Source organism: Chrysemys picta, chromosome 16 (assembly GCF_011386835.1).
Source record: "Chrysemys picta bellii isolate R12L10 chromosome 16, ASM1138683v2, whole genome shotgun sequence".
Taxonomy (NCBI): domain Eukaryota; kingdom Metazoa; phylum Chordata; order Testudines; family Emydidae; genus Chrysemys; species Chrysemys picta.
The window spans coordinates 11,286,495-11,314,456 of record NC_088806.1 but is presented as its reverse complement, the minus strand read 5'-3'; the positions used below and the strand labels follow the sequence as shown (position 1 = coordinate 11,314,456).

The window sequence follows — 27,962 nt, the reverse complement described above, 5'->3', positions numbered from 1 at the left end:
GGTAAGAGAGTGGCCCATTACAGACAGTTGACAAGAAGGTGTGTGTAACAGTAGGGAGACATTAGTATTGGGGAAATTAGGTTTAGGTTTTGTAATGACCGAACCACACCCAGTCTTTATTCAGGCCTAAGCTGATGGTATCCAGTTTGCAAATTAATTCCAGTTCTGCAGCTTCACGTTGGAGTCTGTTTTTGAAGCTTTTTTGTTGAAGAATTGACACTTTTAAGTCTGTTATTGAGTGACCAGAGAGATTGAAGTGTTCTCCTACTGGTTTTTGAATGTTATGATTCCTGATGTCAGATTTGTGTCCATTTATTCTTTTGCGCAGAGACTGTCCGGTTTGACCAATGTACATGGCAGAGGGGCATTGCTGAAAACAGTCTTACAGAGACTTACGGGTACAATGCCACCAGCTGCAATTGGCAGCAATGCAGAGCAGGCTTTACAGTGACACAGTGTGGGCCAAATGGTCCATGGACTCAGTCAAGCCCCAGTTCTCCGCCAGTGCACATCAGCATGCCGGCAACCGTCTAGGGCGGTCAAGGCTGCCACTCCTTCAGTGATGATGGATCTCCAGCATAGCATCACCCATGCCCCATGACCCGCCTTGTTGCCTGAGACAGAGGTTAGTGACAGAGGGTGCACAACGGATCCTGGGGTTTGGGGGGGGTGTAGAAAAAGGGATAACAAAACACACCACCTGGGGGTCACCCCTCAGGAATTGAAGGTGACAGGCATTGTGGTGGCAGTAAAGGGGGAGGGGGGAGCAGTACCCTCAAAGGCAATGCTGCCAGTGGGTTGCCCCACCACATCAGGCAATGGGCTGATAGGGGGCCATTCCCTGGGTGCCTGTGAAGGGCTATATAAACCCCACACTGGCACAGAAAGGGAGACAGCAATCTGGGCCAGTCATGTGCTGCCTGGCACAAGGGGGGCTGTAATCTCGGTCCAGGTCTCAGTTTTACCTGGCACAACAATGGGGTCTCATCTCACTTGGGGTCTCTGCAGTGCCTGGCCAGAGAGCTAAGTTCCCTCTAAGCTGTGTGGCCAGGCAACGCTCAGGGCTGCGGCAGGGAGAGATGCCTCTCAGCCCTGGACCTGCCATGGCGGGGAGAGGTGGGGAAAGACACTCTCCCCCAGCCCCGTAGCTGCTGCAGCCAGGCACAGGTGCCTCTCCCCAATCCTGGATATGCCACAGCAGGGATAGGTGGGGAGAGACGCTCTCCCCCAGCCCCGTAGCTGCCAAGGCCGGGGAGAAGTTCCCCTCCCCAGCCCCGGAGCTGCCGCAGTGGGAAGAGGCTCCTCTCCCCCCCCCCAACTCAGATGCTGCTGCGGGGAGAGAGGGCTGGGAGAGTCTGCACCCCCAGCCGGAGCCCTCACACCCCCCTGCTACCCCAGCCCTTCGTCCCCTCCCACACTCTGAACTCCTCGGCCTTACCCCCGCCACACATCACCTCCATATTGAGGTACATAAGAAAATTCATTCCACACGTGCATGGGGAAAATGAGAGGGAACATTGAGAGAGGGTCTGTGATGTCAGTCGGGGTCTCTGCCGTGTGTGGCACAATTGGGACCCTGATCTTGGACCCTGCACCAGGCTGAATGAGGGCCCCAAACTTGGCCAAGGTCTGTGCAGCACCCAGCACACCGGGGGCCCTGAGCTCAGTCCAGGTCAGAGCCATGTTCAGTACGATAGGAGCCCTGACCTCAGTCACGGTTTGTGCCACATTTGTCACAATGGGGATCCAGCTCTTGGTCAGGGTCTGGGCAGAGCCTTCCACAATGCGGGGCCTGATCTCTGTTGAGGTCTCTGCCATCTCCTGCACAGCAGGGGCCCTGATCTCTGTCTGGGTTTGTACAGGGAGGGATGGGGGGTGGAGATACAGGGCCTGATCTGGGGGAGGGGGTGGGATTCTAGGCATCGGATTGGGGAGGTCTGGGAGCGGAGGTAACCCTGGAACCTCCAACACTGAGAAAGAGTCAGGCAACAGGTTCCCTCCAAAAAAGTAGAAGAGGCTGCAATTAAAACCCATGAGGAGCACCTTCAAACCAGTGAGGATTTTTTTAAATCAGAGCTGGATAATAATACAGGAAATGGTAACATCTGATGTTTGAAATCGGTATTTAGTAATAAAAAGAAAAGGCTGCAAACAGGGCTGGTGCAAGGATATTTTGCACCCTAGGCTAAAATTCCCCCTTGCACCTCCCCACACCCTTCCCCCCAGAGTATTGCTTATTATAAATGTACAAAAATGAATACAATGAAGTCACATCTTATGCGGAGGTTACGCGGGGGTTCTAAGGTCAGCGTGTAAGAGGAAAATTGCGTATACTGAAAATTACCACGAAGTACAGTACACACAGTATACACTAGAACAGGGATCCTCAACCTACGGAACACGTGCCAAAGGTGGCCTGCGAGCCAATCTTTTTTTAATGGCAGACTGCGGGTCCCGGCCGCCGCTGAGCCTGCTGCCGGCCTGGGGTTCTGTCTGCTGACTCCTGCCAGCCGGGGTCCCAGCCAGCGGCTCCGCTCAGCCTCCTGCCGGCCTGGGTGAACAGAACCCCAGACTGGCAGCGGGCTGAGCGGTGCCCGTGGCCGTGATCCCGGCTGCCAGGAACCGGTGGACGGAATCCCAGACCAGCAGTGGGCTGAGCAGCTGAGCCCGTTGACCGTCTGGGGTCCCGGCCACCGGCCCCACTCAGTCCGCTGATAGTCTGGGGTTCCACTCAGCCGGCAGGAGGCTGAGCGGGGCCGGCGGATGAGACACCGGCTGGCAAGGGGCCGGCAGCCGGAACCCCAGACCAGCAGTGGGCTAAGCGGGGCGGCGCCTAGGACCTCAGCCCGCTGCCAGCCGGGCTCCTAGCTGCCGACTCCACTCAGCCTCCTTCCAGCCTGCACGAACAGAACCCCAGGCTGGCGGACGGAACTCCAGACTGGCAGTGGGCTCAGCGGTGGCCGGGACCCACAGCCCACCATTAAAAAAAGATCGGCTCGCATGCCGTAGGTTGAGGACCCCTGTTCTAGAGTGTACAGTGTATACTGTACTTTATGGTAATTTTAACTATATGCAATTTTCCTCTTATGCGCGGACCTTAGAACCTAACCCCCATGTAAGATGCGACTCCACTGTAGTGTAAAAAAATGTTTGGACACCGCTTTTTGGCACCCCCAAATCTTGGTGCCCTAGGCGGCTGCCTAGTTCGCCTAGTGGTTACACCAGCCCTGGCTGCAAATAGGGGGAACTTTAGCACCCTTATCACAGGTTAGAGGAAAGTGGGAAAAGCTTGAGGAATTTTCTAGCAGTAGTTGACACAAGGGAAAGAGGTAAAATTTGAATGGGTTTTATATCAATCAATATTCAAGAAGTTGAGGAAAGGGCAACACCTGAGGAGCTTTGATGTTCTCAGATAATTAGATGGGAAAATCTCCAGGGATAATAAATCAGTCAGACACCTGGAGAGAAAAGCAGGAAGATTTTCAATAATTTGATATCAGTATTTCAGAACTGAGGAGAAAATGGCAAATATTTGGTTTGTGCCCCAGTGTAAGAGAGAAGCACCAACATTTGGGGAGATTTTATGTCACCATTCGACAGTTCAAGAGAAAAGAGGGGAAAATTGAGGGGATTATACAGCGATATTCAAGCAACAACAGAATGGGATGGTTTCCCCTTCCGTCACGTTCACATGGCCAGGAGGAGCCCGGGGTGATGTGGCTTTCACAGGGGAAAGGAGTGTGGCTGGAGTCAGAAGGTCACTGGCTGTGGGGTCTGGAAATGTGACAGGCAGTGGTGTGTGTGTGGAGGGGGAGTTGCTGGGTCGTGCAGGGTGCGGGAGGGGAAGTAGTTGGGATTGGGAAACCTGGGGCTGGGCTGTCTCCATGGGGGACGCCTGCTCCTCCCTTCCCTTCCTGGGCCTTTCCATGCCCTGTTGCCAGCAGAGAGCAGCCCCCACCCCCAGCCCAGCCCTATCCCTGTCTCAGGGCTCTCCCAGCCTCTGCCCATTAACCCTCTGCCCAGTTCAGAAATCACTCAGGGGAACGATTTCCGACCTAAACAAGGACAAATCAATGCAGGTAAAAATGGGGGGAAACACCCCAAACCTGAGATTGGAACTGGCCACTGGCGAAGTGGAGAGAAAATGGGGCACAATCAGGGGAGGAGAACAGGGAACTTCTCAGGGATTGGAGGGAAGGGGGGGGGGGTCACCCTGGATGTTGCTCGTTGCTCTCTAGGGAGAAAGGGGGCAGGGCTGGAGAGGATGGGGGGGTCCCCACGGGAGGGGGCAGCGGTAAATCCGAGGGGATCTCAGCCCCCCCCTTCCTCTCCCCGCTCCTCGGGGGTCACCGGCTCTTCTCCTCCCCCGGCCATGTCCGGGCTGCACAGACATTTTCCATCCGCCCCTTTCCCAGGTCTCGCCCCCGCGCCCGGCCCCACGCAGGGACCCCAGTGGGGGCTGGTTCTCCCCCGTGGTGCCCCAGGGCAGAGCCGGGCCAGGCCCGGGGGCGTTGGGCTCCTGCGGGGACAGCAGCTCCGAGCCCCCCGCGGGCGCTGCCCCAGGGAGCAGATCCCGGCGCTGCGAGATGCCGGGTCCCCCCCACGGACACTGGGGCAGAGTCACCGCCCAGCCCCGCCCCCGGGGCTCGCTCCGGTACCTGGAGGCTGCAGCTCCGCAGCGGGGCGGGCAGAGCCCGGGGCAGCCCCAGGGCGGCTCCAGCGAGAGCAGGGCCGGGAGTGGGGGGAGGTTTAATGAAGGTCTCTCCCCCCGGCGCGATCTGCGCATGCCCAGAGCCCCAACGGCACAAACCGGCCCCGGTAGAGGCTGCAACGGCCCCGTGCGAGCCAGGCAGAGCCACAGCAACCCGCGCACGTTCGCAGCCCGACCCCGCCCGACGTCACTTCCGCTCCCGGGAGAGTCCGGAACTACATCTCCCAGCCTGACCCGGGGGCGCTTCCTCCCTCTGCAGCCCAGGTAAGGGCGGGCCCCGGGGTCAGCCTGAGCCTTTCCCCATCTCCCCTCCCCTCGTAGAGACCCCCCCGGCCCCTGTCCCTGTCCCCACCCGCCCGCAGTGACACCCGCGCCCCTCCCCCGCCGGGCCTCTCAGACCCGCCCCCGGCGTCTTCCCGCGTCTCAGGTGTGTAGCGGCACAAACTCCCATTTCGCTACTTTGGGTGTACTGAGCATGCTCACTCGAACTGAGCATGCCCAGTAACCTTTGTTGTAGCCACTGCCCTCTCTCTGCCCTTACTTCTACTTACGATTTGTTGCCTCCTCTTTGGGGGGGTTTAAAAGGATTAAGGGGGGCAAATCGCAGCGGGGGGCTGTCAGGGTCTGAGCAGGGGGCAGAATTTTACTGGCCTGGGGGTTCAAGCTACTGTAGCTAGCAGCAGAAGAGGGGCTGAACGGGAAAACTCGGGGGTGGGGAGTGAGAGCCGGGGTTAAGGGGGGGGGTGACACTGCCAGACCCCGTGCAGGTACAAAACCCCCGTTTAGGGAGGGGGAGGGGGGAACAGAGACCCCGTGGGATGAGCCACCCACTGCGCTCGCTAATCTAGGGGTGTGGGGGGGGGGCAGAGGCTGTTTTTGTTGTTCTCACAGGGACGCTGCATGTCAGCCTCGGAGCAGGGGGCGGGTTCCTGGGACTGGGGTCTTAAAGGCACAGGCCTCCAATTCCTAGCCTGTCAAAGCTTAATCACCGCAGCTCCTCTCTATCCTATACAAGTGTTGCAGGGCCAGGGCTGCGCAGGCCAAGTGGGGCAATTTTCCGCAGGGGCCCCCACAAATATGTCGGAGGCTGCCCCCGCCTCCGTCTTCCCCCCGGTGCCTCAGCGTGCCGCGTCCGGGAGCAGCCCTGGCACACTTCAGCACCGTGGCTCCAACGCTGTCTGGGGCCGCTCCTGGTCGCAGCACGCTGACGCTCCAGGAGAGGGGGTAAGAGGCATGGTAAGGGGCCGGGCACCCCCCCCCCTCGGCCTCATCCTAACCATCACCATCACCCAGCAACAGCCCATTATGTAATTGCAAATGTATACATACCATTAAAGCATCTAATGTTTTTAAATAATGTGTTTATTGTATTTTCAAATTATTACAAATTAATTTTTGAATGTATTTCACTATTTTTTTTTTACATATCCAAATACATGTTACTATAGTATTGCAACTTTTTTTTATGGAAGGGGCCCCAAAAATTGCTTTGCTTTGTAATAATTTGAAAATACACTAAATACATTATTTAAAAATATTAAATGCTTTAATGGTATGTATACCAGCTGCTTACCTGCAGCGCACCAGAGCCGCTCCTGGACATGGCGCACTGAGACGCCGGGGGATGGGGGAAGACGGATGCAGGAGGAGCCACTCTGGTCTCACCTTGGGCTCAGGGGCATGCTCCATACCCACAAACCCTACCTCCCCTTTCACGAATTCAGTGAAAGGGGCCACTCTGGTCTCAACTTGGGCTCAGGGGCATGCTCCGTTCCCCCAAACCTTACCTCCCTTTTCACGGATTCACACACAAAAAAGTGAAACAGCATGCCTCAATCATGCAATAGATCAATTTGGCACATTAGCCAGGAGGAAGCAGACCGTGAGTGTTTTCGACCGCAAACCCCATCCCTCCCGTTTTGCAACCACCCCCCAGAGGAAGCAGACTGCGAGTGTTTTCGACCACAAACCCCATCCCTCACGTTTTGCAACCATTCCCCCAGAGGAAGCAGACCGTGAGTGTTTCCACCACAAACCCCATCCCTCCCGTTTTGCAACCATCCCCCCAGAGGAAGCAGGCCGTGAGTGTTTTTGACCACAAACCCCATCCCTCCCGTTTTGCAACCATCCCCCAGAGGAAGCAGGCCGTGAGTGTTTTTGACCACAAACCCCATCCCTCCCGTTTTGCAACCATCCCTGGACCAGTGACAGGTGCATGTGCAGCCAAGTCATTGGAAATAAGTAAGGAGAAGCCAGTGGAAAAAATGAAAGGGACCACTGTGGTCTCACCTTGGGCTCAGGGTCATTCTCTGTACCCCAAACCTTACCTCCCTTTTCACAAATTCAATGAAAGGGGCCACTCTGGTCAGGAAGCAGATCGGGATTGTTTTTGACCACATACCCCATCCCTCCTGATTCGCAACCCCATGGACAGGCGGTAGCAAGTTAACAAACTGTCACATTGCGTGGCAGAAACCACACCCAGTAGCAAAACGGGAGGGTTGTGTTTCGTGTCGTTACACCCCCTCTGGCCTTAGGATACCTCTCCCAGTTGGGCAGGCAGAGCCCCCGGGGGCTGCAGGAGGTGCTGGCTCAGCCCCTCCTTTAAAGGCGTCTCGGCTGGGCCAGGCTCAGAGCAGGGCGGGAGGCGGAGGTCAGTGCAGGCAGCAGGGAGTGGCGTGTCCCGGGGAGCCCAGCAGCACAGTGAACGGCGGGGATCGTTAGTTCCTGCCCACCCAGGCCAGGGTCTGTGCCCCTGCAGGGCTAGGCTGGGACTGGCGGAGCACGGGGAGCCGGCCGGGGGCTCCAGAGATGCAGACCGGGCTACCAAAGCCAAAAAAAAAAAAAGAACCACAGCAGGGCTGATGGAATATGCCCCCCCAAGATTGGCTGGAATATGCCGCTCCTTACAATGTGCCGCCCCAGGCACCTGCTTTCTCGTCTGGTGCCTGGAGCCAGCCCTGTCCATTGCTTAACAGTGTGATTTAAACCTGTCATTACTCGCAGGTAAGTTCCAATTTGGGCATGAAAGATACAATGTAAAAAACGTGGGCAGGAAGCAGGATGGTGTATTTAGGCCTGTAGGATAATGTGATCGATTTAGGAAATTCGAAGGCGGTAGCTAGTTTTACCGATATAATGCAGATGAAAAGCAATGTTCTTTGGGACTCAACCTCAGACTGCAGTACAACAAGCTGCAAAACGTCGTATCCACTACACGCCCATGACGTGTATGGGCGCTGGGAACCCACAGAGCAGTAGATCCTGACTGGCCATCGGCTGAAATTTGTCTGTGTACGGGGAGTGGTGAGCGTAAGAGATTTGCTTGGTGTTTGTATTGCTAATAAATCGATGGTTAGAGCACAGCTGCATAAGGCTGTTTCACTGGGGAAAGGTTCTCTAGCCCCGCTGTCAAGGCTGTATCCCCACTTTGAACTTTAGGGTACAAATGTGGGAGCCTGCATTAAAACTTCTAAGCTTAACTACCAGCTTAGGTCTGGTCCGCTGCTACCATCCCAAAGCTAATTCCCTTCCCTGGGTAGCCTTGAGAGACCTTCACAAATTCCCTGGTGAATACAGATCCAAACCCGTTGGATCTTAAAACAAGGAGAAATTAACCATGCCCCCTTCTTTCTCCCACCAACTCCTGGTGAATACAGATCCAACCCCCTTGGATCTAAAACAAGGAGAAATTAACCATTCCCCGTCATTCCTTTCACCAACTCCTGGTGAATACAGATCAAACCCCCTTGGATCTAAAAACAAGGAAAAATCAATCAGGTTCTTAAAAAGAAGGCTTTTAATTAAAGAAAAAGGTAAAAATCATCTCTCTAAAATCAGTATGGAAAATAACTTTACAGGGAAATCAAACTTAAAGAGCTCAGAGGACCCCCCTCTAGCCTCAGGTTCAAAGTACAGCAAACAAAGATAAACACTCTAGTAAAAGGTACATTTACAAGTTGAGAAAACAAAGTAAAACTAAGACGCCTTGCCTGGCTTTTTACTTACAAGTTTGAAATAGGAGAGACTTGTTTAGAAAGATGGGGAGAACCTGGATTGATGTCTGGTCCCTCTCAGTCCCAAGAGCCAACGACTTCCCAAACAAATTGCACAAACAAAAGCCTTCCCCCCCCCCCCCCCCAAGATTTGAAAGTATCTTGTCCCCTTATTGGTCCTTTGGGTCAGCCAGGTTACCTGAGCTTCTTAACCCTTTACAGGGAAAAGGATTTGGGAGTCTCTGGCCAGGAGGGATTTTATAGTACTGTACACAGGACAGCTGTTACACCCTTCCCTTTATAGTTAAAGGGAGCCCTGAGCCCCCTGGGAAAGAGCTGGTACTTAAATTGACCAGGTTTCTTCCTGAGCCCCGTGGGTAAGGATAGGTGTCTTACAGCGCGAGCCCTCGGTGGGGTACATTAGACTGTGCAGGTAAAACCACAAGCACAACCTATTCTGTCATTCTTTTATATTTTGTATTGTGATATTACCATGTCCCATTGATTATCATCATTCCACCAAGTTCAGTAATACCTGGTTTTATCAATCTCCTAATTTAAAGCCAGGCATTCAAGTACACTCATTTGCTTGAATGTGTACTTCCCATTTTGTGAAGTCTGAAGAAACTAAACTGTTAGCTGTAAACTATTCAGTGACAAGCTGTTAAATTTCTGCTTATGAAAACCCCGGTGAGGTCTCGATCTGTGTCAGAGGGGGAAGGAGAAGGATTTAGCCAATCATGAAATCTAAGGAGGAAGCTTTAATTGGCTTTGGGGTTGTAGCTTAAACATGAACAATGTTTTGGTTTCAATGTTGAAATATCCAACTGCCTTAGTGTGGGTTGCACTGCCTGGGGTGATGGGATCCCCAGGGTGAAATCTGAAATGCAGGGACTTCTGAGCCCTCCAAACCCACCAACCTGGGCTGCCTCTCACACTGTGATACTGATGTCAAGCGCCAAGCCTTAGACAGGCACTGCACTTACACAGCCATCCACAGGCAGGGACAAACCCAACTGTGTTACACGAATGATCTCCCAGCCACTCATGAACCATCAATAGGTTCCAGCCAATTCCCCAGCCCTGCACCCCAGAACTGTCCCATTTTGCACTGGTCAGAAGCCTGGCCACTGTAAGTTCATTACCTAGTTTGCCACTTTGTCAAAGGAAAGTGGACATGCATTAGCCTTTGTAACCTGGGCAGATTTCTCCAGCACTTTAGACAAACTCACTGGTAAGGATAAAACATTAAATCTGTATCTGTCTCGGCTGCTTTCTGTGTCTTCCCAACCCCAGGGGAAGCCCTCCTCCCCCTGCCAGTTGGGTCATTTGCATTCTTACAGACAAGTATTTCTTCAGTAGAATTTGCATCCTGTCTTAAAGAGACCGTTAATTTCCACAAGCATATCGGGACCGACCGGTGTCCTGAAAAACTGGGACCTGGATTGGGGTTCCCCCCAACACCCCTTTCTCTATCCCTGAGAAGTCAGCTGTGTGACTGCTCCCTTTCAGGAGGTCGGTTTCACAGTCCGTCCTCTCTGAACCCGAGTCACAGGCTGAGTGCCTGGGTGCAGAGATGCTGAATCAGCCACTCTGTCCTGGGCATCCTGTCCCAAGTGACCAGTGAGGAGACATTCATGTACTTCCACTATTCTTTCCCCAGTTTTCTTCTCTGCCCCCCGCCTCTAGGACACACACCTCTGTGCTTTCTACAACAGTCTGTGACCCCGGTTCAGCTGCAAAGGGCTCACAGCCAACAGCCTAGACAGTTTTCTCACTGACAGGCACTTTATCCCCCACCCTTCCTGAGGTGGTGTTGCCTTCAGCTGCAGTGCCGGAACTGGTCTCCACCTCCCCCACACCTGGAAGAATGCTGCTTCCCCCTCCTGCAGAGCAGTTAAAGAGACTCTCCCATTCGTTCAGCAGTTCATGGGACTTTACTGTTTCCCTATGGGGTCCCAGCATTGTATTTCTTCTTGCTGCGGGTATAACAGCCTGAGCTGCACTGAAAAAATCATTTCCAATTAGTATGTCAATGGCAATAGTTTTTAAAACCATCAGTGTTGATCTGCATTTCAGTCAAAGACACACGAATCCTGTAACCTCCTACTAATAAAAGTTCTGGCAGTGTTACCTTCATGAATTATACTCTGCTTAACCACAGAAATTTCTGCACCTGTAGCCTCCTATTGTAAGTATCCCTTGCCATGAATCTTGAAAACCTTGATGTGCTGCATGTCTGGTTCTGCAGAGGGTAATCCCACAAAACCAAGATAAGTGTCCAGCGCCTGTGAGATTTCTGCGTTGATGACAGCAGAATTAACATGGGCCATTTGTTGTCTGCTTCCTCTCAGAACAGGGCATTTATTCCTCAGGTGAATTACAGGGATAGCACCTTTTTGGCTCTTCTGTTTTCACAGAAGGTTTGGGATGGGGATTAGAGGAATGGTTTTGGGGATGTGTGACACTCTGAACCTCAGGGGGACACCTTACACCCCCATCTTCATCTTTATAAAATGATTGTGGTATCCAATACAAAGTTTGTCATGTTGGGTGTGTTCGGAAGGCTCATAATGCACTGTGCATGGTTGTTATAATAATTGTTACTGTAATGTTATAGTAAGGTTGTAGGTTACAATTTCATGTATATAGTTATGAGGCTGAAAATGTGTCCTCGTGGCTTAAAGCAAACCCATGCAAAAACTGTCCAAGAACAGAGAGGCAGTTGACAAACCCAGCCCAGTCTCACAGGAACAATGGACACTGGCTTAGGCAGCAACAAAAGAATCTGTTAGACCAGGGGTCTCAAACGTGCGGTCCGTGGAGTTATTTCCTGCTGCTGCCAAGCTCCCTTCACCCGCCGCCCCCCTTCCCTCCCAGCGTGCCGCATCCCCGCTCCTCTGCCTACCTGCAGGCGCTTCCCACCACGAAACAGCTGTTTGGTGGCATTTAGCACTTTCCAGATGGGAGGGGGAGGAGCAGGGTGCCGTGCACTCAGGGGAGTAGGCAGAGAAGAGGCTGGGCAGGGGTGGGAATTTGGGGAAGGGGTTGGAATAGGGGCAGGGAGGGGGCGGAGTTAGGGTGGGGACTTTGGGGAAGGGGTTGGAATGGGGTCGGGGAAGGGGTGGGAAGAGGCAGGGGAGGGCCAGGGCCTCATGGGAGGGGTGGAGTGGGGGTGGGGCCAGGGGCAGGGGGGGGCTTTTGTATCTTTATATGTAAAGATGTCAGTGATGTGGCCCTTGGGCCAATGTACTAGTCCTCATGTGGCCCTTGTGGTTACTTGAGTTTGAGATCCCTGTGTTTAGGGTTACCATTCGTCCGGATTCCCCTGGACATGTCCGGCTTTTTCGGGTTAAAAATAGCGTCCGGGGGGAATTTGTCAATGTCCAGACTTCCCCTCCTCCCCCCCCCCATACAGAGCATGCGCGCGGCTTACAGAGCAGCTGGGGCTCCGACAGCCAGAGCCAGAGCCCTTCCTGCAGTTCCCCCCTCCTCTCTCCTGAAACTTGACACCACTCCCCTCCTTCCCCTCCCTCCCTGCATTCACAGATCACCGTTCGCCGTCTGGAGCTCCGACCCTGCTCCCCTCCCCCGCTGTCGAGCGCGCTGCTCTGCAGCACAGTAAGGGGGACAGGGGGTCAGAGAAGCGGCAGGGAGGTTCTGGGGGGGGTAGTCAAGAGACAGGGAGCAGGGGGGAGGGTTGGATGGGTCAGGGAGTTTGGGGGGGGCTGTCTGGGGGTTGGGGGTGTAAGGTTTTGGGTAGTCAGGGTACAGGTGGGGGGGTCTCAGGAGGGGGCAGTTAGGGGACAAGGAGCGGGGGAGATGTTTGGGAGTTCTGGGGGGGGCTGTCTGGGGGTTGGGGTGTAAGGTTTTGGGCAGTCAGGGTACAGGTGGGGGGGGTCTCAGGAGGGGGCAATTAGGGGACAAGGCACAGGAAGGCTTAGGTAGGGGGTGGGGTTCTGGAGGGCAGTTAGGAGCAGGGGTCCCAGGAGGGGGCAGTCAGGGGACAAGGAGCAGGGGGGGGGTTGAGAGTTTGGGGCGGGCTTTCTGGGGGAGGGTGGATAAGGTTTTGGGCAGTCAGGGTACAGGTAGGAGGTAGGGTCCATGGGGGCAGTTGGGGGGGGTCTTAGGAAGGGGCAGTTAGGGGACAAGGAACAGGGAGGCTTAGGTAGGGGGTGGGGTTCTGGAGGGCAGTTAGGAGCAGGGGTCCCAGGAGGGGGCAGTCAGGGGACAGGGAGCAGAGGGGTTTAGATGGGTCAGGAGTTCTGGGGGGGGCTGTCAGGGGGTGGGGGTGTGGATAAGGGTTGGGGCAGTCAGGGGACAGGTAGGGGGTAGGGTCCTAGGGGGCCAGTTAGGATGTGGGGAAGGTCTCAGGAGGAGGCAGTCAGGGGACAAGAGGCAGGGAGGCTTAGGGAGGGGGTGGAGTCCTGGGGGGCAGTCAGGGGACAAGGAGTGGGGGGAGGGTTGGGGGTTCTGAGGGGGCAGGAAGTGGGAGGGAGTGGAAGGGGCAGGGGCGGGGCTAGGACAGAACGGGGGCGGGGCTATGACAGGGGCGGGGCTAGGGCGGGGCTCCTCCCATCCTCTTTTTTGATTGTTGAAATATGGTAACCCTACCTGTGTTAGACCCTGGAGGGAGTCACCCCTTTCCTTTGGGCAGTTTGGGACTGCGATGAGGTAATACCTGATTCTGAAGTGGGGGGCAAAGCCAAGAGGAAAGAAAGGACATGATAAAAGGAAGTGACATTTTGCCATGCTCTCCCTCTTCTGCCTACATCTTGTGACAAGGTCAGGCCAGAGTCATCTTTTGGGGGGGGCATTTGGGGGTAGAAAAGATCCTGGCACAGGGTCCTATGATGGTTCTTCTGGCCCGGAGTACATGAAGAAGTGCGGCGGTACTGTGCCTCCTGTCCGGAGTTTCAGCTGCACAGTCCCCATCCTCACTTGAGGGCATCTTTAGTACCCCTTCCCATCATAGAGATCCCCTTTGAGCGAATAGCCATGGACCTAGTGGGACCCCTGGAGAAGACGGCCCGGGGCCACCAATATATACTTGTCATTCTGGACTATGCTACTCGTTACCCAGAAGCCGTCCCCCTGCAGAACACAGCCTCTAAAACGACAGCTGAAGAGCTGGTGGGGATCTTTGCCCAAGTGCGGCTACAAGGTGCGGCAGCCCAGACGCCGGAAACAAGAACAGCTGTATCACGTTAACCTCTTAAAGCCTTGGCACCCGCGAGAGGCATGTGTAGTGGCCCAAGACATCCCGATCCAGGGAAATAACCTGCATGAGCAGATCAGGATATCCACTGATCTGACACCGAACCAGAAGAAGGAGGTAACTGAGATGATCAACCAGTACTACGACATGTTTTCAACTAAACCAGGCTGGACCACCGAAGCATATTACCACATTATCACAGACCCTGGGGCAAAGGTAACTTTAAGGCCCTACTGGGTCCCAGCGGCAAAAAGGGAGGAGATCAAGGCAGAGGTAAAAAGGATGTTGGAGCTGGGAGTCATCGAAGAGTCCCACAGTCAATGATAGATCCCAATTGTATTGGTGCCCAAACCCGATGGCACAATTAGGTTTTGTAATGACTTTTACCGGCTGAAGGAGATATCCAAATTCGTTGCATACCCCATACCCCGTATTGATGAGTTATTTGACCACTTGGGCAATGTCCGATTTTTTTTTTTTTACCACCCTTGATTTAACAAAGGGGATACTGGCAGATTCCCCTTGCCAAAGATGCAAAAGAAAAGAGGGCATTGTCAGATCGGTATTGTCTTTATCAATATACTGTTCTTCCTTTTGGACTGCGGCCCCATATCAGTTATGCAGCTGCGTACCTGGATGACATGATTATTCATACCCCTGACTGGGAGACCCACTTGGAAAAGGTGGAAGCGGTTCCAGACACGCTAAGACGGGCTGGCCTCACAGCCAACCCAGCCAAGTGTGCTATAGGGCTAATTGAGGCTAAATACCTTGGCTACATTGTAGGAAGGGGCATGGTCAAGCCCCAACTGAACAAACTGGAGGCTATCCAAAATTGGCCCTGGCCAAATCCGAAAAAGCAAGTCCGGGCATTCCTGGCTTTGGTGGGGTACTACCAGCGATTTATTCCCCATTTCGCCACCAGAGCGAGTCCCCTGATGGACCTGATAAAAGCCTGGGGTCTGGATATGGTGAAGTGGACAGATGCGGCAGAGAAAACATTCACATATCTCCGGACAGGCCTCTGCAGTAACCAATGTTTATAGCCCCAGACTTCAACAAAGAATTAATTTACAAACAGATGCATCGGAAGTAGAATTGGTGTCACACCCCAATGACCCCCTCCCTCAGGGGTCTCCTGGGGCAGCAGATCAGCATTGTATATTGCTAATGCTGTTGCAGGCATTGCAAAGTATTCTGGGAAGGGTTAAAGGTATGAATGCGGAACGAAAGATTTCTTTACAGATGGTGAAAGGCCGGGGGGTGGGGAGAAAAGAAGGTTTAACTTGATGTTCCAGCTAATAATAATAATAATGGAGATATCCCATCTCCTAGAACTGGAAGGGACCTTGAAAGGTCATCGAGTCCAGCCCCCTGCCTTCACTAGCAGGACCAAGTACTGATTTTTCCCCAGATCCCCAAGTGGCCCCCTCAAGGATTGAACTCACAACCCTGGGTTTAGCAGGCCAATGCTCAAACCACTGAGCTATCCCTCCTCCAGTGGATGCAGCTAAACCCGAAGATAAGAAGCTGACTCCAGCCCAAGGCCAGCTGCTACCTGCCAAGACAGAAGGGGGGGAAGTCCAACTCCCCCAACCAGCCATGAGAAAGGAGAGTTGTTGAATGAAATGCAGGGGCCGGGAAAAGGAGCAAGATGGCAAAGGCCAGCCAGGGACAAACAGAAACTGTCTCACGGCCCTGAAACCAGTGTGGTTTGGGAAAGCTGAAGAAGCCATGGAAGGCCGGTTTGGACTGGTGCACAGAGTATGGGGAACAAAGGTCTCTGAAGGAGACGCCCCCAAAAGACCCTAAGGTTTAAAACCCTCTTGAGAGCTGAAGGCAATTCAGAGATCACAGCGGACCCTGGACGACCTGGGCCCAGGACAGAACTCCTCCCCCCTTCTCCCCCCCCCACCTTCTTCTTACGTTACACCCAGGCTTGGCCAGCCTCGGGTAGAGCATGTGTGAGTATGAAAGTGGGTTAGGGCTTGGGGCACTAACGCTTTCTTCCTTCCTCTGAGTGTTGTGGGAAACACCCATCACTCTCCGCTGTTATTTTATTATTTTATTAATAAAGCTTTAAAATTTAGACACTTGGTGTGTTTCATCATCTCTTCCCCAAAGGATCCTGCGGCTTGAGCATGATCACCTGAAACCTCAGGCAGATTGGTAACAAAAATCTGTCACATTGGGAGCTGTTCTATCACAGATGATTGGAGATGAAGAACACCGAATCCCCTACCTCAGCAGGAAACTCCTCCTGAGAGAGCAGAAGTATGCAGTGGTTGAGAGAGAGTGCCTTGCTGTGACATGGGCCATGCAAACACTTTGTTATTACCTACTGGGACAACACTTTATCCTTGTGACGGATCATGCACCCCTCCAGTGGATGCAGCGAAATAAAGAGAATGCTGCAAGGGTTCCTGTTGCTACAACCTTTCCAATTCACCATACAACACTGGGCCGGAAGCCATCCTAGCAACGCATGCCTGATGTCCCGAGTTGCCCAACCCCATGGTGTTGAGCAGGGGCGGGGGGAATATGTGACAGGGTCGGGCCAGAGGAGAGTGATAGAAGGTAGGTATATTAGCCCCAGATTAAGTAGGCCCCTTTTCCCTGAGTAAGATAATGGGCTGTTCCAGAACAATCAGGAAGTTACTAGAACCAATTATTGCAGGCAGGCTAATTAGAACACCTGGAGCCAATTAAGAAGCTACTAGAATCAATTAGCACAGGCAGGCTAATCAGGGAACCTGGTTTAATAAAGGACCTCACTTCAGTTGGTGAGGTGCATGCAAGGAACTGGGAGCAAGAGGCGTGCAAGAAGCTGAGAGTGAGTAGTCGTACTGCTGGAGGACTGAGGAGTACAAGCGTCACGAGGAAGGTCCTGCGGTGAGGATAAAGAAGGTGTTGGGAGGAGCCATGGGGAAGTAGCCCAGGGAGTTGTAGCTGTCACACAGGTGTTACTGGAAACACTGTAGACAGCTATCAGAGGGGTAGCCGTGTTAGTCTGGATCTGTAAAAAGCAACAGAGAGTCCTGTGGAACCTTTAAGACTAACAGATATATTGGAGCATAAGCTTTCGTGGGTGAATGCCCACTTCGTGAGATGCCCACTTTGTCACATGCATCCGACGAAGTGGGCATTCACTCACGAAAGCTTATGCTCCAATACATCTGTTAGTCTTAAAGGTGCCCCAGGACTCTGTTGCTTTTTACTGTAGACAGCTGCGATCCACAGGGCCCTGGACTAGAACCCGGAGTAAAGGGTGGGCCCGGGTTCCCCCCATCCCCAAACTCCCTATTGGATACAAAAGGCGTTGACCTGGACTGTGGGTCCCACCAGAGGGGAAGGTCCCTTCCTGTCCCCCAACCCACTAGGTGGATCAGCAGAGACTGCAGGGGATTGTTCTCCTCCCTTTCCCCATGCTGGCCAGTGATGAGGTTAGCTGGGTGAATGGCAGGTTTGAGCCACTAGCAAAAGTGGCCAAACTGAGAGCTGCCGTGAATCTCTGAGGCGAGCAAATCCGCCAATAAGCGCAGGACCCACCAAGGCAGAGGAGGAACTTTGTCATAATCTACAGCCACCACCACCACCAAGCGACTGAACCACTGATCAAAGGGTAGAGCCTGGCCGAAGAGCCAGCCTGTGGTGAGAAGCCTCTAAGTTTGTAAGGACATTGAAAGTGTTAAGGTCCGCTTAGAATGTGTTTTGCTTTTATTTCATTTGACCAAATCTGACTTTGTTGTGCTTTGACTTATAATCACTTAAATCTACCTTTATCGTTAATAAATCTGTTTGTTTATTCTACCTGAAGCAGTGTGTTTGGTTTGCAGTGTGTCAGAGACTCCCCTTGGGAGAAAAAGGCTGCTACATATCAATTTTTGTTAAATTTATGAACTTATATAAACTTGCAGCATCCAGCGGGCATAACTGGACACTGCAGGACGGAGGTTCCTAGGGTTGTGTCTGGGACCGGAGATACTGGCTAGTGTCATTCGCTCACAAGTAGCTGGGAGCAGCTGACATGCCAGAGGCTGTGGGTGAGCACCCCAGGAGTGGGGGTTCTCACAGCAGAGCAGGGTAAGGCTGGCTTCACAGGCAAGTGTTGGAGTGACCTAGCAGATCACTGGTCCAGACAACACCAGAGGGGAATGTCACAGGCTGTGAGTGCCCGGTCTCCCAGCCACCTTCCTTTTTCCCACAGGTAAAACAGAAACCCTGCTTCCCACCAGGTTTAAACTTCCCTTTGTGTGGTTTACACTCACTCAAAGCATCAGCTGGAGAGACCAACTCATCCAGAGTGTTCACATTTTTATCCCACAGACACTGCTTCATATCATCTCTACATATGCTTAAAAAATGTTCCAGAGTAACCAGTTCAAACATTTCTTCAAAGCTTGCAATTCCCCTTCCCCTCACCATTTTCCCATCAGATCTTTCATCCTGTTACATATTCCCCGTTACTCAAACACGCATTTCTCTTAAGACTCCTAAAATTTGCCCGATCTGTATCAGGGGTGATCTGAAATCATTTCTTTGAATTTCCTCAGCTTTCAGCTCTAGGAGCAATGCAGAGATGCCAAAGCGCCAGGTCACCCTGACGGACAGGGCAGGCAGTCTGATGAGAGATTTAGCAGGCCAGGGGGTCCCTTCCTCCATGTGAGCTGGAACTACCTGGGGCCGAGCTAAGGAGAGAGCAGGAGCCCAAGCAGAGCCGGGGAACCAAGCTGTGACTGCCAGAGCCAGAGAAGCAGCCCAGGGAGATGGAGGCAGAGCAGCAGCAGCCTGTGGCTGGAGGTGGGTGCGGGGAGCAGCTTGGGAGAGTGAGGGGGACCCAGGGCAGAAGCTCAGGGAGACGCCACCAGTCAAGAGGCCTTGCAGGCCAGATTTGGGGGATCGTAACCCCGACATGGGGGCTGATGCTGGGAAGAAATGTCCTGCCATCTAGCGCCTGAGGACATGTGGCCACCGCCAGAGCAAGTGTCCGATCTGTAGCATCTCTGCACCACAGCCAGGACCTGGGAAGGAGGCCTGGGACACGTGAGGGAGAGACTGTGAACTTCCCGTATGTTCCAGAGACGCTGTTTGTGATATCCCTGTGCCACAGAATGAGATTACGTGTTTGCCTTTAACCTTTCCCATCTTTCCTTATTTTTTAAATTGATTGCTCTTTAATAAATTGTATTTCTTGAAGCATATGCAATGATCAGTGGGTCAGAGAAGAGTCCTGTGTGGAGAGAGGACCCCAGAGTGGGGACACCCTCACCCCTGTTCTAAGTGACCACAACAAGATCGGGGGTAATATCTGTGGGAGGGGAAATAAAAAAGCCCCTCTGCCCCCCCCATGCTATTTTTGCAAACAGTGTCTGTCCATCGCGGTAACTGTTATCCCCTCTGCCCCTGCCTGTGCTGGAGCTTTACCCTCTGTCACTGCCAGGCCCCTGGGTTTCCCCTCAGCTCCTTTCCCCTCATCCCTGATTTTGGCCCTCAGCCCCTCTCCTAACCCTGCCTCCAGCTGACCCCACTGACCAGTCCATTTCTGCCCCCTCCTCAGATCCTGGCCACTCCCCAACTCTGATTTGCTCCCTTTGAACCCCTGTAAATAACAGTCTGCAGAATATGATTCCAAGTAAGGGCAGGGTGAAGGGAAGTGGCTTCAGCAGATGTTACTGAGCATGCTCAGTGCACTCTCAGTAGCACAATCCTACAGACAGCAGTTTCTCACACTACAGCCCGGGCTCCCAGCTCACACTAGAGGCAGCAGCACCAGCAGTGTCTCGTACCTTACAGAGCTCCGCCTCCAGGAGCTGCCCCATGGCTCTTTTCCTGCTTCCTTCCTACCAGCTCCCCCCTGCTCCTGCCCCTTCTTGGCTCCTTCAAGCCCAACCTGGGCTGCAGCTGCTGCACTCACCAGGCCAGGGACTTTCTGAGGTGGGAACTAGCCCCATCTCTGCTGCTCCTCTTGCTTCTGTGTGTCCCAGAGACGCTGCAGGGACTGACCCGCACCCAGGCTCTCGCTCCTATTAGCACTCGCAGGGGCCAATACAGCTACGGGAGAGTGAGCACCCCTGGGAGTAGGGAAGTGCCCAAGTTGCCCTGCTGGGAGGCAGGGGAATGAAAGAAAGGGAAAGACTCATAGACTTTAAGGTCGGAAGGGACCATTATGATCATCTGGTCTGACCCCCTGCATGTTGCAGGCCACAAAGCCGTCCCTACCCTTTCCCCTGACTCTGCTGTTGAAGTCCCCAAATCCTGTGGCTTAGAGACTTCAATTGGCAGAGAACCCTCCTGCTAGTGATCCCTGCCCCATGCTGCGGAGGAAGGCGAAAAACCTCCAGGGCCTCTGCCAATGTACCCTGGAGGAAAATTCCTTCCCGACCCCAAATATGGCGATCAGTAAAACCCCGAGCACATAGGCAAGAGTCTCCAGCCGGACCCTTGTTAGCCATTATACTATTTACCTGCCATGGCACGGTATTCCTTTGGCTAAATCATGTTTTTCCATTAAACCATTCCCTCCATAAACTTATCTAGCTTAATCTTAAAACCAGACAGGTCCTTCGCCCCCACCGTTTCCCTCGGAAGGCTGTTCCAATATTTCACCCCTATGACGGTCAGAAACCTTCGTCTTATTTTAAGCCTAAACTTCCCGACGGCCAGTTTATATCCATTCGTTCTCGTGTCCACATTAGTACTGAGCAGGAATAGTTCCTCTCCCTCCCTGGTATTTATCCCTCTGATATATTTAAAGAGAGCAATCATATCCCCCCTCAGCCTTCGTTTGGTCAGGCTAAACAACCCGAGCTCCTCGAGTCTCCTTTTATACGACAGGTTTTCCATTCCTCTGATCATTCTAGTGGCCCTTCTCTGTACCCGTTCCAGTTTGAGTTCATCTTTTTTAAACATGGGAGACCAGAACTGCACACAGTACTCCAAATGTGGTCTCACCAGCGCCTTATACAACGGAAGCAGCACCTCCTTATCCCTACTAGATATTTCTTGCCTAATGCATCCCAAGACCGCATTGGCTTTTTTCACCGCCACGTCACATTGTCGACTCATAGTCATCCTGCGGTCTACCAAGACCCTGAGGTCTTTCTCCTCCTCTGTTATTCCTAACTGATGCGTCCCCAGCTTGTAACTAAAATTTTTGTTAGTCATCCCTAAATGCATCACCTTACATTTTTCACTATTAAATTTCATCCTATTTCTGATACTCCAATTTACAAGCTCATTCAAATCTCCCTGCAGAATATCCCTATCCTCCTCTGAATTGGCAATGCCTCCCAGCTTTGTGTCATCTGCAAATTTTATCAGCCCACTCCTACAATCGGTTCCGAGGTCAGTAATAAATAGATTAAATAAAATGTGTCCCAAAACTGAACCTTGAGGAACTCCACTGGTGACCTCCCTCCAACCTGACAGTTCACCCTTCAACACAACCCGCTGCATTCTCCCCATTAACCAATTCCTTATCCACCTCTGGATTTTCATATCGATCCCCATTTTTTCCAGTTTAACCAATAATTCCTCATGCGGTACAGTATCAAACGCTTTACTGAAATCAAGGTATATTAGGTCCACTGCATTTCCCTTATCTAATAAGTCCGTTACTTTCTCGAAGAAGGAGATCAGATTGGTTTGGCACGATCTGCCCTTTGTAAAACCATGTTGTAATTTGTCGCAATTGCCATTAACCTCAAGGTCCTCAACTACTTTCTCTTTCAGAATTTTTTCCAGCACCTTGCACACTACAGATGTTAAACTAACAGGCCTGTTGTTACCCGGATCACTTTTTTTCCCTTTCTTGAAAATAGGAACCACATTAGCTATTCTCCAGTCTAACAGAACCACCCCCGAGTTTACAGATTAATTAAAAATTATCGCTAAGGGGCCTGCTATTTCCCGTGCCAATTCCTTCAATATTCTCGGATGAAGATCGTCCGGTCCGCCCGACTTAGCCCCATTAAGGTGTTCAAGTTTGGCTTCTACCTCGGATACGGTAATCCCCCCTCCTGTATCCCCCTCTGTCACTCTGCTAGTATTCCTAATCCCTTCATTGGCCTCATTAAAGACTGACGCAAAATATTCGTTTAGATATTGTGCCATGCCTAGATTATCCTTAATCTCCTCTCCAGCTATAGTCTTCAGTGGTCCCACTTCTTCTTTCTTTGCTTTCTTCCTATTTATATGGCTGTAGAATCTCTTACTATTGCTTTTAATTCCCCTCGCAAGGTCCAACTCTACACGGCTTTTGGCCTTTCTCACTCTATCTCTACATTCTCTGACTTCACTAAGGTAAGTTTCCTTACTGATCCCTCCCCTCTTCCACTCTTTGTACGCTTTCTGTTTTTACCTAATCACCCCTTTGAGACGGTCGCTCATCCAGCTCAGTCTAAATCTCTTGCTTACTAACCTTTTCCCCTTTTTTGGGTACAGGCCTCCGACAGCTCATGCAGCTTTAACTTAAAGTAATCCCAGGCCTCATCTGCCTTTAAATCCATTAATATGTTTGCCCAATCCACTTCCCTTACCAGTCCTCTTAGTTTGTTAAAATTAGCCTTTTTAAAATTATAAACCCTAGTCTTTGATTTAATTCTGTTACTCCTTCCATTTAGTTTAAACCGAATTAACTCATGATCACTGGAGCCCAAGTTGTCCCCTACAACCACTTCCTCAACGAGGTCCTCACTACTCACCAAAACCAAATCCAAAATGGTCTCCCCCCTCGTCGGTTCAGCTACCACTTGATGAAGGAATTGATCAGCAAGCACATCTAGGAACATCTGAGCCCTATTATTGATACTAGCGTTTGTTCCCCAATCTATATCCGGGAAGTTAAAGTCCCCCATAATTACACAGTTCCTATTAGTATTTACTTCCCTAAACACATTAAATAGTTCTTTATCCATATCCTGGGTTGATCCCGGCGGTCTATAGCACACCCCAAGCACTATCCCCGGAGAGGCTCTAGTAGTTCTTTTACCCAGTGTGAGCATTGCCCAGACGGACTCCGTGTTATCTATCCCATCAATTTTTATTTCTTTACAGCTTATCTCATTATTGACATACAATGCCACCCCCCACCTTTACCTTTGTTTCGGTCTTTCCTAAACAGCGCATACCCTTCCATACCTGTATTCCAGTCGTCAAAGAGGAGAGACCAAAAGGGGTAATGAGAAATAAGTGGGGAAAGCAGCACCCAGCTCTTTTCTCCTGCATCATCCCTGAGTAGATTGCTCCTGAGCTCTGGGTAAATATCCCCCTGTGTCCAGGGTCTCCCAGATCCCCCTGCCTCCCAGGGAATGCACATAGGGGTCTCCTTCTTGCCAGGCATGATTACAAGCAGCTGTAGGTGTCACCCTTATGCCAGGATTTGAGAAAGACAGCACAGCTTGGGAACATGCGTCTGTATTTACAGTCCAGTGTGACAATCCCTGCCCCAGGAGGTGTTTGTTCTCTACTCCTGCTGGATGGGCACAGAATGGGGCAGCAAAAGGTTTGTGTCAGTTTCTGGTGCTGCAGACTCCTTAACTTAGAAGAGTATGAAATGAAGAAAATGGAGATTGAATTAAAGGGAAATATACAAATAAAAGTTCCAGCCCCTGTTGCTTATTGAAAGAAAGGACTCAAGATCCCAGTTACATATTTTATTAACACGAACACATAAATCCGAGCGCACACATCACTAAGGCTAAATGACTATAGACACCACTCAGCTAAGGGTTAAACAATACAGTGATCAAGTTCAGGTCAAATCAGTAAATCAATGAGTTAACAAGGATATTGCATTGGAATCAAGCCGTGAATTTAGTCAAACCATCAGATTAATACAGCAGAAAATCAAGCCTTAGAAATCCTAAAAGAGCAACCCAAGAAGGCAGGTGCATATTTAGTGATGCCGAAAGCCCAATCAGAGATTTCTACCCAGGCAGTGCAACCCAGATTTAGCAAGCTGAATATTTCAATACTGAAACCAAATTATTGCTTATATTTAGCCTACTACCTCAAAGCTAATTAGTTTTCTCCTTAGATTTCACTATTGTGTAGCTAACACTTCTCCTCACCCTCTCGCCCCAAAGCACATACAGACCTTAGAAAGACATTAGTAAAAGAAGTTCCAACTGCTCTCGCTGAACAATACATATCTGACAGCTCAATTCCTTGCAATGCTTCCATAGGTGAGGAGCATGCGTTCAGTCATTTCATAGAGCAGCGTTTTAAGGCTATTAAGATTTGGGGAACTATTCTTCCTAACATCTTCCCTGTGGGGGCCGGATAGCTCTGTGGTTTGAGCATTGGCCTGTTAAACTTAGGGTTGTGAGCTCAATCCTTGAGGGAGCCACTGGGGGATCTGGGGCAAAATCAGTACTTGGTCCTGCTAGTGAAGGCAGGGGGCTGGACTCGATGACCTTCCAGCATTATGAGATTGATATATCTCCATATATTATTATGTTTTTATTTTATAAATCTCAGAGGGGCACACACACACACTCTCTCTCTCTAATAGAAAGGCTGTGAGGTCTCCAAGTTCATAAAAAGAAACACATATAGAAAATAGAAAAAGGAACAAAACGTTTCTAAGATTTCAAGGGGCTGGATCTCTGCACCTCTCGGTCTTTGATTCACCTGGAGTAGGAACTGTAGCTGCAGTTTAGGAACCAGGTAATGGCATAGATGGTCCAGCACTTTGGGCTAGCAGGGTTTTCAGGTACAGGGAGACTTCTGAAGGCTGCATAGCCTGTCGATGTTGTGCTTCATTCCCCAGAGGGGATCAATCCTGGGATCCTGGCAGTCAGTCTCTCTGAGGCTATGTCTACACTGGCAGAGTTACAGCGCCGCTCAGAGAGCGCTGAAGGGAAACCGCTATTGTGTGTTCACACTATCAGCTGCCTGCGCAATAGCGTGTTCACACTTGCAGCACTTACAGCGGTACTTGGAACGGTGCACGCTGGGCAGCTATCCCACCCAGCATTTCTTCCTCTTCTGCCACTAAGAGTTGTGGGAAGGTGGAGGGAGGTGTTTCCTGAGCCCAAAATCGGCATTCCACTGTGGTCATCACCTCCGTGAATGCCCCATCATGCATTGCTTTGCATCTCAGCAATCCCTGTGCTTCCGTCCGCAGGTGGCACCAGCTTTCAGTGATTTGTCTACTGCACTCTCTGCCTATTCGGTCTATAGGAATGGATCCCACACTTACTAACACGTCACGAGTGGCAGTGGAATTATTCCTTAAATGACAAAGGCAGGAGGAGTTAGACATTGATTTTGCCATGTGTAGTAGCTAGGACATGAGATTGCTTGTGGCATTCACTGATGTGCTGACCACAGTGGAACAGGGTGTCTACACTGGCACCGCGGTGCTGTAGCCGTGGCGCAGAAAGCTGTACACCTCTTCTCGGGGTGGGTTTTTTTACAGCGCTGGAAATGCTCAGTTTCTGCGCAGTAAGTGGCTTGGCAGTGTGTACACCTCGGGAGTTACATTGCAGAAAGCTGCTTTACTGCGCAGAAACTTTCCAGTGTAGACGAGGCCATAGATGGCTTACAGAAGAATGCAAAACTGGTCATACTGGGTCAGACCAATGGTCCATCTAGCCCAGTGTGCTGCCTGAGAGTGACCAGTGCCAGAGGCGTCAGAGGGAATCAACAGAACAGGCTTGTTAACCTGCAAGGTGAAGGTCTTTCACCCTTACATTTAACTTTATTGTTGTGGATTCCTACTTACCCTATCTTACCACACCTGCCCCGAGGTCTCTGGGCAAATCAGGTGTGAACCACTCCTTTCATACAGACATGTCCCAATCCAGCTGAATTGAGGCAGACTTTGGGCCAATGTCAGTTTGGAAAAGGCCCGCTTAACCCAGCAGGTTTCTCAAAGTATCTGTTGCTGCGAACCGCATGTAGTGTGGATGTGTGAACCCCAAAGGTATCAAACATGAAAGAAACACAAGGCCAGTTTTGGGGAGGTTTCCAGAGCCAGGCCTGAGGGTTAAACAGCTGTGCTCAAAAGGAAAAGGGGCCTCAGCACCTATAAAAATAACTGGTTGCAAAATTTAAATTAAATTAAGAAACCAAACCAAACCAAACCCCAACTCAGAAAAGCTACCATCACACATCCATCACCATTTTAGATTTTGACATCTCCTGCCTGATGTGACATCTTTGCTTTGCAAACAAGAGACCTGGAGAACTCCGTGGTTGTTACCCTCTAACTGGGTAAAAGATTACACATCTTGTCTCAAGTAATTTTCCTCTTAAGGGAAGATTTATTTTAAAATGTATCATAATAAATTCCATTTTACTGTCTATACTAGGTCTCTATTCTCATACATGCTATTTCTCTCACATATTCCCCCACTCTAATTCCTTTGGAATGAGGTTTTAATTTCAGGATTAGCCACCATTTCCTATGTAGTAGGAGGGGGCAGGGTGAGAACTAGAAGAAAACCTGAATTATATTGTAACACTGAAAGTTATCACATGATCAGCCTCTTCCGTTACACTAAATAACTTCATGTTTAATTTCATTGTCGCTGGTAACAACCTATTCAAATTACAAAATATAAACCTATAGGGCAGTTTTCTCTTGATTTTCACACTTTTTAATCTTTCAAAGTAGCAGCAGGAGAAGAAGTCATACAAATGCATTAGACTTAATAAGCACAACGAAGAGACCAAACCACAGACTCTGGATTCAGCATTCATGTATCCTGCAGTCTGAACTTGGACTCTGATACACTCCCTCATTGGCTACCATTGTTTGCCCAGCATGGAAGTGCTTCTTGTCTAACAAGGCAGCCAGATTGGTACCCATAGGCATGGAATGGCTCTGAAGGAATCAGAGGTTTCTCTCTGTGCTTCATGAAACTTTGGATCCAAATGGTAAAAGACAGTTGTGCCCAATTTAATCATGGCATCCTTTAGGAGTGTGACCAATGCCACTTAACAAGGGAGCAGGGATCTAAAAATAGTTTACCTTGGCCACAGGTCACCATAGCTTCCATCTCTGCGGTGAAAATCAACCACCATTACCTGCAATTTCTTCCTGAGTTCTTGTCAAATCTTTGACTGTATTTGGAGTAATTTTACACTTCTCTGGTGTAGAATTCTTCACCTACCACATAACATATCAGTAGCAATAGAATCATAGACTTTAAGATCAGAAGGGACCATTCTGATCATCTAGTCTGACCTCCTGCACAATGCAGGCCACAGAATCTCACCCACCCACTCCTGTATCAAACCTGTGTCTGAACCACTGAAGTCCTCAAATCATGGTTTAAAGACTTCAAGGTGCAGAGAATCTTCCAGCAAGTGACCCGTGCCCCAAGGTGCAGAGGAAGGCAAAAAAAACCCAGGACTTCTGCCAATCTGCCTTGGAGCAAAATTCCTTCCCGACCCCAAATATGGCTATCAGTTAAACCCTGAGCATGTGGGCAAGACTCAGCCAGACACCCAGGAAAGAATTCTCTGAAGTAACTCAGATCCCACCCCATCTAACATCCCATCAAAGCCATTGGGCATATTTACTGCTAGTAGTCAAAGATGAATTAGTTGCCATTATACCATCCCCTCCATAAACTTATCAAGCTTAGTCTTGAAGTCAGATATGTCTTTTGCCCCCACTACTCCCCTTGGAAGGCTGTTCCAGAACTTCACTCCTCTGATGGTTAGAAACCTTCGTCTAATTTCAAGTCTAAACTTCCTGATAGCCAGTTTATATCCATTTGTTCTTGTGTCCACGTTGGTACTGAGCTTAAATAATTTCTCTCCCTCCCTGGAATTTATTCCTCTGATATATTTATAGAGAGCAATCATATCTCCCATCAGCCTTCTTTTGGTTAGGCTAAACAAGCCTCTAACTCCCACAAATATACCCTTTTATTTCTTTAATCTGGTGCCACAGATTTAAATTAGGAACTAAATTCAGGTGCGGCTTAGAATCCATGTAAGACACCAAATGTCAGGTGTCTATTAAAAATAGATATCTTTCTGCAGCTATATCACATTCAACACTGATTTCATTTTCAACACA

The 27,962-nt window shown here is 50.8% G+C and overlaps 1 protein-coding gene and 2 long non-coding RNA genes across 17 annotated transcripts in view; 2 read left to right on the top strand and 1 right to left on the bottom strand.

Moving 5' to 3' along the window:
• The window catches only part of LOC135972074 (zinc finger protein 271-like), a 312,092-nt gene that overhangs the window by 23,062 nt on the left and 261,068 nt on the right, over nt 1-27,962 (bottom strand). For 3 of the 15 annotated variants that reach the window (XM_065569594.1, XM_065569593.1, XM_065569600.1), the window contains exon 1: nt 4,659-4,902. The exons of 1 other annotated variant lie outside the window; for it this stretch is intronic. The gene's annotated coding sequence lies outside the window, so the exon portion shown is untranslated. 11 more of the 15 variants (XM_065569607.1, XM_065569606.1, XM_065569601.1 and 8 more) reach the window with 8 other exon arrangements.
• The window catches only part of LOC135976000 (uncharacterized), a 262,775-nt gene that overhangs the window by 40,572 nt on the left and 194,241 nt on the right, over nt 1-27,962 (top strand). The window lies entirely within an intron of this gene.
• The window catches only part of LOC103306761 (uncharacterized), a 36,277-nt gene continuing 13,169 nt past the window's right edge, over nt 4,855-27,962 (top strand). The window contains exon 1 of the long non-coding RNA XR_509669.4: nt 4,855-4,975. This is a non-coding gene — a long non-coding RNA (uncharacterized LOC103306761). The remainder of the gene's footprint in view (nt 4,976-27,962) is intronic.